General features: G+C 34.3%; 2 long non-coding RNA genes across 5 annotated transcripts in view; one reads left to right on the forward strand and one right to left on the reverse strand.

Moving 5' to 3' along the window:
- LOC121071292 overlaps positions 1 to 22615 on the reverse strand; it is a 40382-nt gene that overhangs the window by 10870 nt on the left and 6897 nt on the right. The gene's annotated exons all lie outside the window — the stretch shown is intronic.
- Positions 4475 to 21017, forward strand: LOC121071293. Of its 4 annotated transcripts, none has more exons than XR_005820513.1 (4): positions 4475 to 4746; positions 5625 to 5726; positions 9424 to 13630; positions 20365 to 21017. It is a non-coding gene; the product is annotated as an uncharacterized LOC121071293 (long non-coding RNA). The 4 variants fall into 4 exon arrangements; XR_005820512.1 differs by lacking the exon at positions 5625 to 5726 and adding an exon at positions 8525 to 8598; XR_005820510.1 differs by lacking the exon at positions 5625 to 5726.

A 22615-nucleotide genomic window follows, 5' to 3' on the forward strand; every position in this document is an offset into this window, starting at 1 on the left:
AAAAAAAAAAAAAAGTGTAAAATAAACAAATAATCCTAGTATCTACTATAGGTATTAATGATCAATATTCTGTTGAACACGGAGACTTGAAGACAGATGAAAAGGACCTAAAAATGAATTTTTCTTTATACCATATAGATATGATTTCTCATATTCAACACTCAGCAACAGAGCCTACATAAACTGCTTTCTTTTACTTTCATTTATGATTGTGTTTTTTTTTCTCACCCTGAAAAATTTACCCAAATTATCCATTCTTTACTTATGTAGGGATGGGTATTGGCTATAGTTCCTTGTGGCAGGATGCATTCTATGGGTAACGTGAAATAAGCAGAGAGACTACAAATTCAAGGCATGATTATGGCTTGCAATTTTCTGATATTTATTTTCTGAATTCAAAGTAGTAGTTTGAGGACCACCAAAGCTTTGCAAACACAGTAGACTAGTGGCCCATATCCCTGGCTTAACAACAATGTGTAACCAAAAGAATGCACTGAAGTTGCTTTCAACCACAGAAATCCCAAGCTAAGCACAACAGAAGCAGGTCTGGTGACATCTGTGACACACTACTGAAGATTAAGAACATATCGTGAGACACTTTCTTATACTGAGGAACGTTTTGAGAGTCACTCTGCCAAAAATAGGAGGAATGCTTATAAAGCAAGTACTGTATCTGAGAATTTAAACTGCTTCCCAGCTCTGTAACATCTGAATACCTTTCACATAAACTAGATCACAAAGGCTGCAGCAATTTGTATGCCCTTTGGCACTTCTTTTTTTGAGTTACAGAAATGCTTCTCTGCATGAAATGTTTTTATAGTTCAGGTACATGGAACATAGCTGGTTTACAGCATGAATATGGTTATATTTCAGATGGAAGTCTTTTGTCAAAGATTTCGCAGTGGTCCCTAAATGTAATGAAACACTAGATTTGTTCTGTATCCTTTGAAAGTTTATTCCACAATCAGTTCCACCAGTACATTATTAACAAGTCTCGGTGCTAAATGCTGAAGCCCCTGTTACAGAATCACAGTAAAAGAACATAAAATCTTGGTGCTGTCCAAAATGGGACTCATTCTCTCCTTCTTATCAAGTATTTCTCAATTCTTCCCTTCTGACAGCAAGAGGTTTTATGTACATACTTGCTCCTTGAATACAATCTGTGAGCCAAAATGGCTAAAAAATAATTTTTGAATCTGTATTTTTATTTTCTTTGGTCAGTTTCTTTTCTAGTTATCTCATACTTGTGAAATATGTGGGTGAAGAGGCACAAACTGTACATTTTCATGGCTATGGAGATTTATGCAGACCTCAAGTGAACATATAACTACAGCCTAAATTAGGCTAGTTTTCACTGAGTTCGTGCTACAGTGGAGGGAGAAAGAGTAGCTCCTGCTGTAATTTACCATCTGCAACAGGTTAACAAGATCTTTGAAGTGCCTTCTGGAGGAACCTAAATTCAAATGCCTAAAGTTAATACTCCTCTTAATGTGAATACTCGCTTTGTTTTCATCTCTCACATTTTAACCAATGCTTTATGATCAATTTGGTATAAATATAGTAGAAGCTAGCCCAGTGTCCCTATGAACCCATGTTGCAGCTTGTAAAGGGCATAACCTGATTATGAATGACATTTCCCTTTCCACATTAGAGGAATACACTTTTTATTTATTTATTTATTTATTCTCATACTAGCATATATGTCAGAAATGTCCTAAGACTCACTTTTCAACATAAAAAACACCCAGATACTGGTAAAAATGACTACACTTCCGTGAAAATATTCATGCCTCTGTAAAGAACCAAACGGGAATTATGAGACACTGTTCTGTATTGTGGTTGAATTATTACAAAAAATCTTCAGTAATATTTAATTTCTTTCTATCAGTGAAAGTCACTGATACTATATTGTAATGTCTTGTCTACTTATTTAATTCTCTCTGTGGGTCAAGAAGGTGACACATATCTTGTGTTGGCATTCACTTTTTGCATTTAAGAACTATCTCACTTTGGATACGTGCAAACTGGGCAAGTTAGGGAAGCTTCTGGGCTCCCAGTCATCAGACATCCTGATTTTCACATTAGGGTAATACTTAGACTTGTATTACTTCCCCCTTCGATGTGCCCTGATTTCTGCAGAAATGAAACCCAGCCGAGAGAACAGGCAGGAGCTACAAAATGCTCCAAACCAGACCCTCAGCCCTGACTGGTATTTCAGCATGTGCTAAACATGCATCCACAGTTCACATTAAAATATGGTCCTTGTATAATGGAAGGTATTTTTTCAACAGGTGCTCTGGTTAATTCTCTTCCCAAGGAGATATGGAGGTTTGTATTAAATGTACCATTTTCTGCCATGAAATTTCAGCTCTCAGTACTCAACAAAAAAGCTTGATGGGTAAACTTGTTGCTTTAATACATAATATTTGCATATTTAGAATTAAATTAATTCAAGCTTCAGTGTAGGTTGGTTTGATTCTATTGATTAATGTTTTTTTTTTTTTTTTTTTTTTTTTACATTTGACCTTAAAAATCATATAAATGAACTACACTTAGGATACTTCTGGTAGGCTGATAATATATGCTGACCTCCTGAGGGTCCCTTCCAACTCAGGATAGTCTAATACATGAATGAATTGCAAAATCTACCCGCTCTCCCCTCACTCTCACTCAAACATAAAGCTTCATACCAGTAACAAAATCTTTGATCAAAGAAGCTGATTTTTCCCTATTTGGTTGCTCTTTATAGAAAAGGAAGCACAGATATTTATAACCCTTCACACCAGACTTTTGCAGAAGGCAGAAGATTTTTCAGGAAGTTGCAGCTTCACAAATTTAAAGGACAATGTAGTTTGAAGTTCAGCAGGAATTTTCCAGAGGATATTATGTTGTCTGTATGCCTGTTATCAAGGAATTGTACAGGATGCATATTCAATAAGTTTCCTGAAGGGAAAAGCAAAAGCAGTTGTGCTGTTTCGGTAGATTTGAGTTATTTACCTGGAGTCAGGATAATATGTCAGCCTTTATGAAAGAAAGACCTTTTTTCATTCCCCAGGAGAAAAAGGAAAGTTTAGCTAAAAGTTTGGCTAAGTTAAAATGTCAGCATCTATGATTTTTGTGTTAGCTGGTAAAAAAAAAAAAAAAAGTATTTTGGAGAGGGAAAGAAAAAAGAATATAAAGAATATATATATATAAAAGACAAATGTGTAAAAATGTTCAGACAGCACATGTTCCTAATGTATTTTAGTTTACATGATATTGTAGGAATATGTAGAAAGAAGAAAATGAAGCTTGTGAACATAACTGCCTTCCTTTTGACTAAATAGAGAAAAATCTGTATGCGTTTTTATATAATGACAGATACAACGGAAACTATTACTCAAATGACAGACCAGCATGACAAGGCCAGAGAAAGACTTAAACTATGTGGACTGGGGAATTTTCCAGGACTTAAAATGCAAAAGCAAGATGCATATTTATTTTATTGTGTAGCCATATGTTTCAGTGAATGAAAAAGACCAGAGAACATTGCTGAAAGCCAAAGAGATAACAGGAAAAATGTTGGTAAGGGATCTTTGAGGTAAAATTAAAATAAAAGTTCTGGAGCAGATGGAAACTGAGAGAAACCAATATGTTCCTTAATATATATCCTCAAACATTTTCACTGGAAAATTCCCAACCACTTCTATTAGATTCTGGCAGCTTAAGGATTTCAAAGCTGTTGGTTCTGCTGGATTTCAGATTCTTTCTGACACTGGAATAGTTTATTGGGAATGGGAAATCTAGTGAGAAACAGCAGCAGCAGGTTCAGGCCTACTTTATGAAACAAAACAAAACAAAACAAAACAAAACAAAACAAAACAGTTCTCATGGAAATATTCTTTAGTAAAAATAAACTAGAAAAGAAAGAAATGTAAAATATGTCAAGATATGTGAGTAGTCTCCACTAAGTTGTATATTAGACACTGTTTCTGTCAAACATTCCAAAATCAATGCAAGAATCTTAAAACTCATTTCTAGATGATCTAATAGACAAGAAAGAAATGTGGATCAAGTCTGCTTTTGTCAAGAGACATGCTAATAATTGTGTCCGTTCTTTTAATGAACTCAGCAATAGCCAAAGGATTGGAAATAGTAATTAAATGTTAGATAACTGCAAATGTATAATTAACACAAATATGTATCTAATTAAATAAAGCCCATCATGTGATAGTAGACTCAACAGATAATAGAAAAATCCAGGTTTGACAATTGATAGGTCTGTTAAATTTCTATTTTTAGTCAGTGGCACAGTAGTCTATGGGGATGGTTTTAGACATCTGCAATGCATCTCTCCTTATCATAAACAGGAGAAAACAGACACTTTTTAGGGATGGTATATTCATCTAACCACATATAGATGAATCACGTCTATAAGGACATGACTCACACTGTAAAAACACTTCTCTCCGCTATGGAAAGGGCAGTTGAAGGGGACCAGAGTAGGCGTGGGTGTTCAGATCTGTGTGGATCAGCCCCAGCCTGACAGTAGCAGGGGTTTTACTTGTAGCAACAGATAAATCTATCACTAACTTCCCAAGATGATGAAAAGCAAAACACTTTTCTAGTGAACTAGAGAATACTGGGAAGTTTCCATAACGCAGAACTAAATATGATCAAATTAAAAGATAGATGAAACAAGAGGATCTACTTTCTAGTAACAAGGAAAAGATTTCAGATCTTTATTTAAACTGGTTTACTGAACAGGTATGGGTTTATGATGTTTATGATGTTATGATGTTATGATGTTTATGATGTTAAGATTGCTTTCCTGTTCCAATTTATATGTGTGTGACTTCCAAAATACATACCTTATTAAAATGAAAATCTTTGATAACCACCAGAATAAAAGTTATAATTTTTTTTTTTTTTTTTTTTAAAAAAAGGAAGTAGATTCCTAGAAAGTTTTTGTTGACTTAGTGTCCAGTCCCACTGAGTTAACTCCTACCCTGACCCGGCTCTTCAGAAGGGTTCTGTCTGTGTATAGGGAGCTTAGAGAGCCTTGGTATCTTTGATGTGTTAAGCCTGATTCAAATAAGCTTTTGTGAAAAAAAAAGAAAAGAAACTTCCCTTGAAAGAGACTTCACTGTACTCCAGATGATTCTTTTAAGAATTTAGGCAGTAAATATTGAGAATTTCAGGAATGTCTTTTGGGGCTCACTGATAATATGAATCCTCATGGCTCTGGCACTCAACTCTTCATACTGTTAGTCATGGCAACAATGTTTCTACTTGCTGACTTTTCCATAGAGATGATAAACATCCTGGGGCATGAACATAGGTATGATGAAATTCTTTAAGTATTGCAACATCTAAAGTAAACAAATATAATCACCTACCTATCTATGGCACATGTAATATTGAAAAGAAAGAAACTAAGTTTGCTTTGTTAGCTAATATAAGTTTGGGTTTTTTTGAACATTAAGTGCATATATATATAATCTTTATAACATTATTTATTTTTAAAGACATTAAACTCAAAGGAAATATATCAAAATAGTGTTTTTATTTATTTATTTATTTTTCAGAGATTCTGAGAATCTCTGTGTTTTGTTTTGTTTTGTTTTGTTTTGTTTTGTTTTCAGAGATTTTTTAGAATCAGAAGAACATTGAGGCAGGAAGGGACCTCAGAAGAGTGTCCAGCCCCATCCTCCTGTTCAAATTAGTATGCTCAGGACTGTGTCCAGGTGGGTTTTGAGTATAACTATGGAGATTGCACAGCTTTTCTGGACAACCTAGTCCAGTACTTGATCACAGTTACAGGAAGAGAAGCTTTTCTTCTTATATTGACATAGAATTTTTCATTATTTCAGTGTATTCCTATTGCCTCTTGTCCTGTCACTAGAAACCACTGAGAAAAGCTTGGCTCCATCTTCTTTACACCCTCCCATCAGATATATATACACATTATTAAGATCCCCCCCTAAGCCTTCCAGCCTTCCATTTGTTTACTTAAATCTGATAGAAATTATCTCATCTAAAACTTTCTTCCTGGCGGAACAATTTATATATTTTTTAAAGAACATTTTCATTGCAAAGCAATGAAAATATTGTTCATAATTAGTCTTTCTGTTAAATATATTAGCTATATGCTAATATCAAAAATGGTATACTATAAAATTTGATTTAAAGCATAGTTTTTCAATATTCAAAAGGCTCTTTTTAAAAAAACATTTTTTGCAAATCTTTCCTGAGTTTTATACATTGTTTCTATCAATTGAAGCATGATTTGCAGGTGCATGAGGTTTACTGAAATGTTTCCAGTATAATATATCAATAAATGGTTTGATTGATCTAAATCTTCACTATTTACTTAGTCAGTTCTTTCATCATTATCTGAACTTGGAATTTATATTTAACTATATGTAATTTTGGAAGTGAACTATAAGGGAGAGCAGCATTTCTCCTGTTGTATGTAATTTATACACAGACATTTTCTAGAGGTTCTACTTGTTCTATGTCCTGCCAGTTCCTCCTCCTTTTCAAGAGTATTTGTAATATTTTTATTATGGCAAGAATCATAGAATCACAGAATGGCTCTGGATGGAAGGGACCTTAATGTTCATCTAGTTCCAACCCCCCTGCCACTGACAGGGATGCCACCTACTGGATCAGGTTGCCCAAGGCCTTGTCCAATGTGTTTTTGAATACCTCCAGGGATGGGGCATCCACAAACTCTCTTTGCAGCCTTTTCCAGTGCCTCACCACCCTTTGAGTGAAACTCTTCTTAACCTGTAAACTAAATCTCCTCTCTTAGTTTAAAACCATTCCCCTTTGTCCTGTCATTATCTGAGAGCAAAAAGTTGCTTTCCATCTTTTTTATAAGCCCCTTTAAGTACTGAAAAGTTGCAATAAGGTCACCCTGGAGACTTCTCTTCTTTAGGCTGAACAGCCCCAACTCTCTCAGCCTTTTTTTGCAAGAGAGGTGCTCCAGCCCTCTGATTGTCTTTGTGGCCCTTCTCTGGACCTGTTCTAACAGATCAACATCATTCTTGTGCTGGGTGCCCCAGACCTGGATACAGTGGACTCCACAGTGGGCCCCACTCCAATTGGGGCCTCCCAAGGGCAGAGTAAAAGGGGATGATCACCTCCCGTGACCTGCTGGCCACTCCTCTGTTGATGCAGCCCAGGATGCGGTTCATGTCAAGCTTTTCATCCACCAGAACTCCCAAGTCTTTTTCTGCAAGGCTCCTCTCAATGAGTTCTTTTCCCAGTTTGTACTCCTGTCTGGGATTGCCCTGACTCAGGTGCAGCACCTTGCACTTAGACTTGATGAACCTCATTAAGGTCACACGAGACCACTTTTCTAGCTTGTCCAGGTCCCTTTGGATGGCATCCCTTCCTTTTGTTGTATCAACTGCACCACTCAGCTTGGTGTCATCTGAAAACTTACTGAGGGTGCACTTGATCCCACTGTCTATGTTGTTGATAAAGGTATTAAACAGTACTGGTCCCAGGACAGACCCCAGAGGGACACCACTTTTCACCAGCCTCCACCTGGACATAGAGCCATTGACCACAAATATCTGGGTGTGATCTTCAAGCCAATTCCTTATCCACTGTATTATCTGCCCTTCAAACCCATCTCTCTCCAATTTGGAGATCAGGATGTCATATGGGACTGTGACAAAGACCTTACAGAAGTCCAGGTAGATGACATCGATCAGTCTTCCCTTGTCAACTGATGCAGTCACTGCATCATAGAAGGCCACCAGATTAGTCAGGCACCCTTAGTGAAGCCATGCTGACTGTCTCAGAACACCTCCTAGTCTTGCTTGTGTCCTGACATTGCTTCCAGGAGGATCTTTTCCCTGATCTTGCCAGGCACAGAGTTGGGAAGTGAGGACATATCAAAGTTAGCTTCAGTGTTTAAGATGCTTCATTAGCTGGAGCTGTAGTTGCAGTTGTAGCAATTATAGAGGAATGCAACTCAGCTTTGGTTACCTTTTTGTTTTTGAGCAAACATTGCTCACAATGAAAGTATGATAATAGAAAACGGTAATATTTAGTTCTGACCTAATACACCATTCTTGCAAACAGCTAAATAAGTCTGTTAAAACACATACATCATATTTTAAGTCAAACAGTTCTAAAACTTGTAAACCCATCTTTCAGCTCACAGGATGCTTACAATATATTTATTTCTAAGCATAGCCATTATTATTCAAAATAAGAACAATAATAGAATTCAGATTCCACAGTCTAATATTAATTTATAAAGTATTTGATAGCTATAATTCAAACTGTGGTGAATGGTTTTGATTGCTTACATAAATCACTTTACTTCTAGCTCAAATATAAGCTAATAAACAGGCCTGCAGTATGCATTCTCATGAAACATATTTTTAAAGTTTATCTTCGGGAAGAGTTTTCAACTTTCCGTGATTGTTTAGGATATCAGATTAATTTTGATTTAATGATTTCAGACAAAAGAAAAATATTCACTTCTTAATCTAAATTATACTTTTTGGCACTATTTGTTCAGGATTCATCTACGTGGCATTTTGAAATGCAGACATTCCTGAGATGAAAAGTGTCGTTGTTGGACAAATACCACAAGTAATACAAAATAACTTAGATCAGAAAGCAGAAATTTATAAAACTGCAATAAAATTTCGTGTGAATGTATCTCAGCAGAGGAAATGCTATTATGAAATTATTATTATTGTTATTAATAATATGGTAACAATAATTTACAGAGTACATCAAGGCAATAGTATTAGTTTTGGTTTTGGTTTTGGTTTTGGTTTTGGTTTTGGTTTTGGTTTATTTATTTATTTGTTTGTTTGTTGTCTACCCCCTACACGCCCCCAAACAGCACAAATGTTTTTTCAAATGCTATTGGGGCTCAAGAATAGATTTCACAAAGTACACTTTGAAAAATATGCACTGTCTGGGAGGAAAAACGTCAATCTTTCAAGTGATCAACACATTTTAAACTGTTCTGATGCTCTGAAAATGCAAGAAGACTAGACACTGAGAACTGATTAACAAAAATCAAGGTGTCAAAGATTTTTGTTTATACAATCCAAGCTTAGCAACCATTCTGCTTGGATGTATATATATGTTTATACATGTGTATATACATATTTCTTAACCAGATTATTCATTTTCAGAGGACAGTGATAACATTTGCTTTCAACCAGTTTCAGAAGCAACTAGCCAGTTCATTGTCAGTCATAAAAATTTTCTTTGTGATTGTTTTACCCTGCAACCCAGCTCTTCCAGCATGTTCTAACACTATGTCTGCTGGGTTCTTTGGATTAGAAAATCACTCATAATCAGCAGGAAATACATTTAGCAAACAAGGAATTAATTTTCTCAAAGAAAATGACTGTATAGTAATTTAACAATCTTCCTGTATGTTGTTATTATTTTGTCTAGGGCTGTAATCATTGATGCCAAAGGAATGGATCAGAGCTGAACGATACCACTAGAAGTTTCCCACTTCTGCAGTCAGGGGTGTTATATAGGCCTGGCTAACATCAAGACTACACATTTGTTGTGCACATTAATAGGAAATGTCAAATAATAACAATGAAATAAAATTCAAAACTTAACTGCATATATATGGGTTATTTTGAATATCATTAATTCTATGCAAGTACTTCTAAAGCATTCTTTTAGAAATGGTGCAGCTGATAGATCTGTTACTGTTTAATTATCAGACAAATTAAATTACTTAATCCAGTTAAAGACAAGAGATAACCAACAGATGCATCTCTTTTAAAAAGAGACTTTTAAACATAAGCATACTTCTGAAATACATTGTATTAAAAATATAAGGGAAACAATCTAATATGTTCTATGATGTCTCAGAAAAGAAGAGAGAAAACATAGCATTTTTATTTCTTTCAATAATCAAACATCCAGCAGGTTCCAACATGATTAAAATAGTAGTCCTGAAGGTTTTTATCCTCTGTTTCACATATGCATAAAAAAAGGACGAGGCAGTGTGTAAAAGTTCATTAGTCTAAACACAACTCTTCAGGTATTATCATATTCACACTCTGTTTTCCTCCCCTTCCCTTTAAAATAAAAATAAAAATATTAAATAAAATCCTCCCCTACCCTTTAAATAAATAAATAAATAAGTAAAATGTTTCTGAGAAAATTATCAAATCCTGGCCAGCTAACACTAGCTCTTAATTCAACTGTGTTTTCTGGGAATATATTTGTTCTTCAGTCATTTCTGTATTCTGGTTGTGGATTGCATGGATATATCTAATTTAGCCTTAAATTGGTCCTAAATTATTTATTTTTCATTTAAAATAAATAAATAAATAAATAAATAAATAATTCCAACAAATGAAATGCCAAGCTGCAGCAGGGCTGTCAGCATTCCAAGGTACAAGGTCTGGAGCCTTGGCCTAGACCGAAGGGCGCAGGGTCAGGGAGTAAACCACACTCAAGTTTTAAACACTCACAAAGTTTGACAGTTTGGCTCAGCAATGCTTCTCATTTCAATATTGAAATATTTCTGAATCTCTTGGAGTTTGGAACAGACTCTAGGAGTGTTAATTGCTTTGGGGTTTTGATTTGCAGTTTTGTTTCAGGATGCAATGGGTTTGAGTAGAGTTTTGAGGTAGGGGCTAATGAAACCCCCCAAACTGCACAAAATCTTACATGTCTTAAGAAACATTAAAGATATTTGGAGGTAATCTGCTATTCTGGGTCATCTTTTCTTGCTGGGAAACAGAATAAATGGGAAACAATATAGAGAAAAACCCAGTAGACATACTGAGTTCTAGATTATTTCCATTTGTTCCTCTCTAGCTGTATAAAAACAACATTTCAATCACCATGCATTTGGACCTCAGATTTCAAAATGGCCATTCCTCATGTACGTTTGTTATGAATATCCCCAAACTAGATGTACATATGCATATTCAAGCAAATAGATCACAAACTTTATTCAGTCAAACCCCAAGCTGTATTTATGAGGTGTTCTGAAATACTTGACTCTCCAGTTGTGGTACTGGAAATGGTCAAAGTGCCAATGCCACTACACATGATGTAGTCCCCTAACATAGGAATAAGTGGTGCCCACAGGTTTTCTGTGTCAATTGCAGGACTTGGACCAATATTTTTGTTGAATTTGGTCCTTTTTCACATTATTTTTCAAGGCTATAATATTTTTTTGGCTAAATTACGTTAACCAACAGTATTTGTGGTTTGAAGAAAAAAGCTTATCGTTCCTTAATGAGAGGGAATTGCTAGCTACAGGTTTTACTTTTTGACTGCCAAAACGTAATCCAAAACTAACTGTGTGATTTATGAAGAAAGCCTTGCTTGCTGGTTCTTTTTCAGGTCAGCCCTTGACCGTCTGAACAAGAACCTCTAAAGCAGTGAAACATTAGAAATTATTTACTTATTCTACTTTTTTTTTTTTTTTTTTTTTTTTGTGATACAGTTATTCTAAAATCCCAGCAAGCCAAACATCTTTAAACTTAATTTGTACAAATAATAGATTCATTTAGTTTGTGTTAAAGTTAGCTGACTCTTATTCCAGAAATACTATCCAGTTATGGCCAGCCTGGAATGCCTATCCTTTTAATAGAAGCCATAAAGACTAGGCACTGAATATTTAGCTGCATTTTTTTTTTCTTTTTCAGAAGAGAACACATTTGCTTTGATTTATTAATGTATAATCCTCTTTTACATGGCCAAAAGTGAAGCCATTAACATAACAGATCACTCTTTAAGTTAATAAATGCTGTCTTTAATGTATTTCTCTCTCGTGTGCATCTAGGCATACAGTTAAAGAATACAGACATACATTTGGTGATGAACCAATCCCTTCCTGACCCTTAAAATGACCTCATGACCAATTAACAGGGAAGTCACGGTGAAGCCATTTTTAAAAGAACATTCTAAAATCTGTAAGACATGAACATTGACCTGTTATAATATTGCCAAGTGAGCTATCAGTCACTTTCAAGGATTTTGTTTTGTATTTTTCATAATGTCATTACAAGCATTTTATTTTGTTTTATTTTATTTTAAAGCATCATGCCATTGATTGCAAATTTACCAGTCTTTTAATTTTTTTTATTAATATTCTGTTATATCTGTGTTGACTGTATATTTTATCACCTATGGATTAAAATTGATTAAATTCCTACAGATATTCTGGGAAACATATTGTCAGGAGTCTGAAATGCCTGTAGAAGATAGTACGACTCAGACAGACATCACTGTCAAAACACAACTTTTCAAGTGTATTCTTCACTGCAGTATTGCCCCATAGTCAGCTTTCAGCTTAGAAGGAATATCATAGACCCGTACTGATTTATATTAAACAAAATTTGGTCCAGAACCATCTAGCTGAAGTCACATTTCATAGAAATGTCTTCCTTCTTCCTTCTTCCTTCTAATTATATTCATTGCAATATAATTATTGGCTGCAATAAGAACTGTTTCAGCTTGGAGCTCTGAAGTACAATATTGCAGAGTAAAATATTCTTAATTTACAATGAGAAAGAATACAGTAATGCAGAAGAACGCACACAAAATATTTTCCAGATATATCTCTCAATGACTCTGCTACAGAATTCCTCCTGGGCAAATGATTCAGTCTTTCTTTGCATCAGCTTTCTACCTGAAAAATGGGAATAGCAATATTTTCCAAATGCCTTCTTCAAATATTGTCTGATTAAAATATTAGCTGTACTGTGCAGCAACAATAATTACATTTTCCTCCATAACCACTTCCCAATTCAGCCAAAAGACTCATAGAAATAAGCCAAACACAAACTTTGGGTCTAAATATATAGCTTTTTCTTACTTTTGAAGCTTTCATGGAAAGAAGGATTCCACTCACTTTTGGAATTCTTTTTCAGAAGATAATTAATGAGCAATTATAATTAGAAAAAAAAAAAAAAAAAAACACATTTACAAGATTCACAGGGGCAGAAAATGGGGGGGAGAGAACTGTCTGATAGGTTCTGGACTTGTCTGTGAAAAACAGGAAGACACAGGTGTCTGTCCATTCACTTTACTAATTAGTTACTTTCACTTTTTCTAGACAAAGAGCAGTGAAGGAATAAACCTACATCTGTTCTTTATGCATAGACAGAAACAGGGCAGAATATATGGGAACGATATGTTAGCTTGAACATTAATCTGCCATATTTATAAAACTATTGCCTTCCCTAACACAGAAGGCATTGCTTTAATACACTACCTTGAGCAGATTTTCTTCATTTAACTCTTCATAATGTAGTATTTGAGGGTACTGTTGCAAACTCTTCATATCTACAAACAACTAAAGCTCTTTGTTTTGTATGCTATTTGTCTGTTCCTCTGATGTGCTGTAATGCATCAATCTATCTACAAAATTAAATAATGCTTTTTTCATAAAATCTTGAATGCTTTAATACTAACCTTCTGAGATTATTCTTCCAACTATGTCTCATTGAAGTTATTTCCTCTACACGTCAATTCATATTTCAGACCAACAGAGTTTTACTGACAGACCAATCTGACTGGGGCATTTGCCATTCCTCTAGGTAACGTCTGTGCATAAATGAAGTTATTCACTTTTCCATAATTATTCCTCTACTGCAAGAAAGAACACTGGAGACAAAAAGTTAAGTAAAAAAACATTCATGCGCTAATGTCCCTGAGTGGATAAGACAAGCATGCATACATTCCGACCTAACACTGACGGTAGTAAATAGTAGACTTGACATCTGTGGAGTATGGACCAAAATTCCCTGTTTTTCTGATTGCCAGTCCTCTCTGGAGTTTCATTCTCCAATTCCTAGTAAGTGTAGATGCATATAAGTAAGTGGAGGCAAGGCCTTGGATATTGCAGAGATGGTTTTAGGGGAGCTTCTCTCCTATTTTCTCTCACTTAGGATAGTTTTTGTCCCTATTTTCATTCTTATATTTAGTCATCAGTCAAAGTTTTAACCACATTCAGAAACAACCTCAGTTTTCTCCACAGTCAGGATGACTGTACATATATAACATGTCCAATATGGTTGCATTCTTCCACATGCAAGTAACTCTTCCAGTAAATATGATCCACAAGTACGAGGAGCTAGAATTTTTGAGCACTCTTTCCCAAACAATTTTCAAAATAAGGAATTTTTTCTCTTTTGGGTGATATATTTATATCAGAACTACAGAACACTTTAGGTTGGAAGGGACCTCTTGAGATCATCGAGTCTAATTATATGCTGAAAGTACAAGAATATATAAGCTCAAGATGAATGCATAATGAATAAATATTTACATAGAATGACCCCAGGGGGAAAAAAAATGTTAGAGAAAGGTGTGATTTTAAGAAACTGAAAACTGAAAATAGGTGCCTATGATGAACCCTTTCTGATGAGGGTGCAGATTACATATGATGAGGGTGCAGAACATATGCCTTAATTACTGAAAACTTACATATTAGCCAAATCTAATGATTTATATTTTGTAAAAAATCCCCCCCAAACAATGCTACATCATTTCAAATTTATCTTATTTTGCCTACTTTTGCTATTTGTTTCATGAATTTGTTACGCTGTAGGAAAGGTTTTGATTTGCATTCAAGTTCTTGAGCCAAGTTTATAGCAAACTGACTCAACATAATCCAGTTCATGGGAACATTCCCTCATGCATCACTGAAGTGCATCTCTGGAGTCAAGTTTGTCAGTTATTTTAACAGCAAACAGCAAAGCTACACAACAATTTAGACAAGAAGTCGTGATAAATTGGATATGGTCTGAGGGTTTATATTGAAAGAAACTCTGTAACTTGAAAACGAGTATAAAATTCAATAAGTAAAATTTGTAAGTAATCTAGCTGGAAAAGAAGAAATAACTTGTGGTTTAGGCCCATTGCAAAAAGAAAAACAAAAGATCTTTTAATCTGATTATAGGGTCATTTTAAACTAGAGAGTTAAAACACTGTAAGTACATGAAAATTCTTCCTTCCTGTATCTTGGATTTTCAGCTTGAATGAACTGCTGAAGTAAACCCTTTAACTCAAAAATTCCTCCCGCTTCTCCACCCCCCCCCCCCCCCCCCTTTTTTTCCAACAGCTGACAAAATAATCATACAAAACCTTGAAACGACATAGATGTCAATTAGAGGAATGGTTTCTTTGAAATGAACATAATTAATGCTTCTCAGGATCCTGACACATGAAAATCTACATTCTGCAAAAACTAGCCTTCTTATCCCTCCATACAGTATTGCTGTCCCCCTATAATGCAAAGCAACATTAACATTGGAAGCTGGCACAGTGAGGAGAGTTCATGAGTAAAATATTAAGAGGCAGAATTAATTAAAAATAATATTAATTTTAGTATTTAAAATTATTTTTTTTAAAGGTTGACAAAGCATTGACATCATATTCCAAGTCAATATATCACAGCACCTAACAATAATCATTAGGTCTGAAGTGAAAAATTAGATCTCTCATAGGGTTCTCTCTCATAATGAGTTAGCTCAGGTATGAGATATCCCAAGGGTAGATTCCTAAAGTCTATCCACTGATAAAGACGCCTTTGGAGATTTGACTGAGGAGAGGGAAAAAACAGTGCAATATTCTCTTTTTATATGAGAAGCCAAGCCAATATGCCAAATTGAGGACTATCCATAGATGAAACATAAATGAAGAACGCCAAAGTAAACATAATTACAACAACTGAGCTAGAAATAACAACAGGATTTATGAAGAACAGCATGAGAGGTTGGGCAGGACAAACTCAAACTCCTATTTAATGTTCTGCTGAAGCATGGGAATTAAGAAGATTTCCTCACATGGATTCTCATTTCAACCAGATATAAGGATGGAGCAGAATTCATACAAATCCCAAGAGTAATCCACAGGGTTTTTGAAACTACACGGGTTTGCTGGTGTTGGAAAAAAAAAAAAAAAAAAAATCCAAGAAAAGTGTTCAGGTATATGCTCAGAATCGAAGTTTTCACTGCAAGAATTAAAATGGCAATAATGCAAACATAAAAGGAAAACTGTAAATGATGGCACTCGTGTTGAAATGGAAGAAATATAAAATAATAAGAGCATTCCACTGAGGTTTTCCCGCTTTACCTTATGTAGCAAGACACTAAAGTGATGAGAAACATAAAAATACTTGGAAAAATAGATTTCATAATACAACAAAGTGTGTCTGTTGAAATTAGAAGATCCTATACTTCAAGCTGCATATAAAAACAAACTCTACTTGCTATTCTTCTGGACAGTACTGTGAAAAAGGACTATAATAAAATACCGTACAAAAATATAAAAACATTTGGAATGAAAGTCTCAAGAGATGGCTTAGGGATGTTCATATTCTGGCATTCTACAGCACAGAAAATCTTCAAGCAAGTGTAAAGTTCTCTAGATTGAAATTAATCCTCAACATTTTGAACCTTCCCCTTCTAAAATTTTGTTTAAAAACAGTGGGAACTCATTTCTTGCCATTTCAAAAAATCAAATTGATGAGGCTCTTTTGTTGCCTGTAGACCAAGCAGCTGTCCTTTTCTGTGTATCATGGAAACTTGATGTCCTGAGGGCTCTTCCTAGAATTCACAGGGAGACGGTTTTCTCAAAGAGGCTGTCTCCTGTCTAGGGAGCAGCACAGGACAGTGCAACACAGGATGCCAAGAAGTGGAAGAGCTGGTAGGACACCAGGTAGGTTTCTACAGAAGAGCTGATGTAACTGATAGATTCTCATAAATCATTTCAGTTTTATCAAGAATAAACATTTTCACAGGAAGAAAATATGTCTATGGTAATGAATTTTGTTTCCATTTTAAAATTCTGCTTTAAGAGTTATTCACTCAAATTCAGTTTCTAAAATTCTTATGGCTTATTGACACTGCAAACTGCCATTTCATTATAAAACTCCTGGCTCATACACCAGAAACTCTCTGCATTAACAGCAAGTTTAGTATATACAGTATATACTAAAATATACAGTATATACAGTATATTTTTGCTGTTTGTTGAGAATATTAATCTGAAATCACAGATATATACTATACAGTCAAACAGTAATGTGTTGTATTTTTCTGACATCCATATATCATCATAAGTATATATTTTTAAATAATCAAAAAGTGTTGAGCTACAAATGAAATTGGGGAATAATATATGATAATCAAACAAAATGGGTCAAGTTCAAATCACATATAATTTCTACTACTTCAGAGGCATTACATCAATAATTAATTTGACCAAGTGTCCTCAGAGCAGCAAACAGAAGTTAACTTTGCAGAGTACTTGTTGGTAGACGCTATGCAAGTGTGAAACACCTAAAAGATCTTCACATTACAGCTATGTAAATTCACTAGGAAATCAAACACTCCCATAGCTGAATTGATCTGTGAAAGAACAGCAGGTTTTCATCCTGTACACTGACTTTGAAAGGTTTCATGTGGATATTTTCTCCTTATTTGGTGTTGCTTTTTTTCCTACTGTTATTGCACTATTCAGACAACGTGAGGACCCCTTTTTGCTCTGCAAAATCAGACACAAAGGAAAATTTCCAAAATGTATACTGGCAGGAACACAGGTAAAAATTTCTACTGAACCGTAAAGGAAAACGTTGCAAAATGGCCTATACTCCTGCTCCAAATTTTGGAAGAGAATTTTTTGCAGTTTTCTTAAGTGCTGCCCTCTCCTCTCTACATTACCAATACACAGCTTTCCAATAAATCGTATGAGTACAGAAATCAGGAGGAATAAGTCTATTTTTTATCTGTAACTGTCTCATTTTCAAGTTAAGTCTGTATAAAACAATATTATTATTTTTTTTTTTAATTTTTTTTTTGTGAAACATAATTTAATATATGTGCCTGAACAAAAGCTTCCAGTTCATTTTGCTGATACATGTGCTTCACAACAAATTGTATGTTGTAAGGAAGTGTCAAGGTTTTTGGCAAGGACTGGAAAAATCTGTTATGTTGCTACTCTACTCTGGTTTGAACGTCACAAGTTGAAAGGTAAGAGAGAGCCGAGAGTTGAGCAGAAAGAAAAAGAAGCAATAGACATGCAAATAAATATATACACAACTGGTGTGTTTCTCTGAACAGCATTACTATAAAAATGGTACAGTTTAAGTTTTGAATAAACAATTTATCAGTTTCAATATTGAAGTAATTTTCTTCAAGGATGTGTTCGTTTTAAATTATGTTTAAATCAGGAGGTAGAAACAGTATTCTAGGAATATAAGTGACCCATGTCAATAAAGAGACATCAATGAAAAACAATCTGTTAGAAAAAGCCAAAAGTAGAAAATTTCAAAAAAAAATTATTCATTTAAGATATTGGATTTATGTCTGATTTTTAAAGAGAAGAATAAAAACTCAGATGACCCAGTGTCTCAGCAGGCACAGACACCAACAGCCAAATAAAAAGAATTATAATAAAAAGAAGTTATCTAAAAGTTATCTAAAGAAGTTATCTAAAAAGAAGTTATGTTTATTTAAAACATCACAATTTTTATAAATTTTAGTGATCCTTGGCTTCTGATTTCTTAATGCTTTAATTATATTACTTTGTTGTTGTTGTTGTTGTTGTTAAAACAGTAATAGCTTGGCTAATCATTAAGATGCAAAACATGAATTTATAAAGAACATGAAAACATATGAATTGGATTATCATCAAATTCAGTAATATGTCTTCTATATATATATGTAATATATTCAATATAATACATTAAAATATATATACATATTATAAGAACAGTGCAAGCATACTGTGATAATCTCCGCAGCGTGACTTCCCAGATTCTAGTAATGAGAAAAAAGTAAAAAGGTATATTTCAGAAAAAAAAAGAAAAAAAAAGAAAAAAAAAAAACATTTACAACATATAACTGAGAAACCAATTTTTGGTGAAGCACCTCAGATAGCAAAACAGTGATTCAAAATCAAAATATATCATTGCTTTATATGAGGACAGTTTATTTACTAAACTGTAATCTATTGCTTGAACCATATGCAGAACATCAACATGTTGAAGTAAAGGGCCTATTCATCCACAAAAGCCAAAAGGCAAGATTTTCCCTGAAGCTTCTAAAGTATCCTCTATTGGGAGTTTTTCTTGCAAAGGGAGTTCAATCTCCATGCTATTGTTAATCCTTGACCTTCCATCTAAGTCTGCCAAGGAAAGTGATACTTAGTGTCAATTAGAATGATGTGTGTTGTGACTTGGACACAGCTCCACTGGGACCTGGACTGCAATCAGCAACAAATTACAGGGAAGGTTTAGAACAGATCAAATCAGATAGTCATGAAATTTTAGCTATTAAACATGATTTAGCCAAATTTAAACTAGTGACTGATAAGATAGTTGTCCCATATCACCACTTTGGTTATTCTACTGACAATTTGCTGTTCCATCCAAGACCTGGCTAGGATCACATCTTAAATATTTTTCTACTTTATAAATGTTTTTTTTTTTTTTTCCATGCCTTTGTAGTCAATGGTCATTTTGTTTAAAAATGTAACTGAATTAAATGGAGATTCAAAGCCTATAAGAAAGCAATATAATTATAAAGGACAACATATTTTAAACACATTGCATATTATTCCCTCCCAGCACCCATACACTTTTATTTAATATTTTTTTTTCTGCTATAGTTCAGTATAAAAGCATCAGTATTATATGTGCTGTTTCTGTTTCCGATATAGTTATCACTGATTTTAATGTGAGTTAACTAGAATTAGAACTCAAGTTCTGTATATGCCATCAGAAATTCTCTAGGCATTACCAGTGGGCAGAAAAATATCTGTCAGCTTAGTTCACACTAGTCTGTGATAACAAACTCAATCTTACTATTAAAATTGAAGAACAAGATATATCTTTATAAATAAATTGGACATACAAGATCTTTTTTTTCTATTTTTTTTTCAAGAAAATAAATTCTTTACTTTAAAGAATTAGAAACATAAGGACCATCTGAGAAGGATTTGCCAATGGTGCCTTAAAACAACACTATGGAGGGTCAGAAAATCTGGAAAATCATTTGAGAGGATAGAAAATGTAGTAGAGTTTTATATATGAATAAGCCAGGAGGAACAGTTCCAGAAATAACTTCTCACCTGTAGGAAAGACTGGATTAAGCACAAAGCTAAATGGGTTCCCACTCCTGCACTGAAGTTCATTATACTTATAAATAAAGTTATAATATGAAGTATGAAAAATAAAAAATGTGTGGATATGTCAGAAATATAAACGTGTATGTGTTTTTTATTTGTAATCAAGACTTGAACCCATATCTAATAAAAGTCCAACTGTCCTTTTCAATATAAAGAAGTATTTAAACTGTGCTTAATTAAATTTTGGGGACAGCATATCATTAATGTTTCTTCTTTTAGTTTGAAGGCATGGCTAATAAGAAGGAGAAGCTTCATAAGGATTGTCACTGCTCACCATGGCTTTCCTTCTGCCCACAAATAGGACTACTAAATGGGTGGTGCCTGTGAAGCTATGACTGCTATTAGACACCTGTCCACCACAATACACAACCTTTGCCTTCCTCACAGGAGAGTGGAAATACCCCTGGTTTCAGCTCTTCGGCTCAGGAGAGAAAGCACTTTGTGGGTGGCATTATCACTGACCTGGTTACTCAGCTAGACACGCCCAGAAAAATCCACTAAATCCTTTCCTTAACAGAGAATAACAAGTGTATTTCAGCACCGTCATGCCATAAATATTTGTGGGAACCAAACATTCTTTTTCTTTAATGACCAGTGAAGCTGAAGCTGAGTGTATGAATAATCTTTTCAGTGATCAAATACTTTTAGTTGCAGTTCAGGAGATGCTTACTTGAAATAAAATATTAGGATGCTCTTTAATATAATGTTTATGTCACTTAAATTCCACTGAAATCTATAAAATTATTCATAATTTATATATGTATAAACAACTTTAAAACAGATCCAAATCTTAGACTCCTGTCAGGCCCATTCTTTTATTTTTTTTTTCCTTCTTTTTTGGATGTGTGTCTATTAAATGACTCTCTGTTATGTAATTATATCTTTAAGTTTTATTTAAAGAATTTTGCACTTTAGTAAAAACTGTAGAAAAGTCATGACTGAGTAGTCAGCATAAAAATTCCCCTTTCTGTCTAAAAAAGAAATTGAATTGTTCTGTCCCTAAAAGAAATTCTGGATGCCCGTCAGATGATAATTCTTAGAGGATTTTTCATTAAAAGAAAGAAGAAAGCAGTATATTTTAATGGGTGCTTCCTGGTGGAGCTAGAGTAGGTTTAATAACCTTCATGATTTTGTATACTTAATGACCATAGCAATAATAAGGTAGCCGTTACAGTATGTTTATCAGTTTCTGAAATAACTGTAGGAGATGTGCAATGAGAGTGTTGTCAGCCTACTGTTACACTCTAAAATGCTTCTAGTTAGTTTAAGAGAGTCTGACAATGAGAGGCAAGTGTGAAAACTGCAACATTTCAGTATCCTTGGGAAAGGAGACAGGACTGAAAATATGTATATTGGATATCGTGTATAAACATTTGATTTTTTCTCCAAGTGTTATATTAATAAATGAAAATTGGAAGAAGAGCACCCTCAGGGTTCTTTTAGATTCCCAGATTATTTATGGTGACTCTTGGGAGCTCAGGGGTCACAAGCATGCTCCAGATGGAAAAATCATATGAAATCCTTCCTGTTGAATCCGTGACATGGAATACACAAAGGCACTTTTTTCTGTTTCTTTTTTTTTTTTTTTTAAACATTTCTAAGCTTATTTATTATAAATGAGATTGAAAAAAATAATTTAGTGAGTAAGCCACCTCTCTTCTGTTTTTTAGAAGTTGATCGAATCTTTACTATGAAATCTATGTCCATAGCCACAGCACCATGGATTTCATTTATGTATTGGCTAATTAATTCACATTTTTTCTGTGTAACTGAGTGAAAGAGGATATTGAAGTTTATACTATGTTCTGCTTTGAAACACATGAAACAGACATCATGTTTGAGAGATTCATATTTAATGATACAGTTCATTAGAATTCATTATTCTCTTAGAGACCTGTGTGCTCTCTTACGTGTACACAGAAATGCATACATGGATGCAGTAGACACTGTCAAATGAAAGAAAAATAAATTACTTTGTTGTCAGTGAAAAAACAAAAACATAACCAAACACATCACTATGCTTTGCATGGCTAACAGTGTGCTGAATTATTATCTCTTCTGTTGACATAAAGGACTGCATACATAAGTGGCAGTGCTTCTCTACACCTGATGCATTTCAACTCCGTAGTGGGATTTGACACAGTAAAGTTACCCCCAAATGAAACACATGGAAAATGCTGGATGGATGGTAACAATGCTAAAAAGGTTGAGAAATATTGATCCAGAGAATCTACGCCAGGTTTAAGTATAGTCAGTGTTCTGCAAGATTTTTCATAGCAAGTGTAATTGGGGGTATGTGAACACTGTTTTGACATTTCAAGTGTTTTGGAATGGTCTTTCTTTTGTGTTTACAACAAATAGGACCTTGCTTTCAAATTGGTAGCTTAATCAGTGATTGTAAATAGTTAATAACACTTTCTGAAATGGTCTTTGTTTCTGTAAATCAGACCTAGAATTGTTCGTTTTGAAA

Source organism: Cygnus olor, chromosome 5 (genome assembly GCF_009769625.2).
Source record: "Cygnus olor isolate bCygOlo1 chromosome 5, bCygOlo1.pri.v2, whole genome shotgun sequence".
Lineage (NCBI taxonomy): Eukaryota > Metazoa > Chordata > Aves > Anseriformes > Anatidae > Cygnus > Cygnus olor.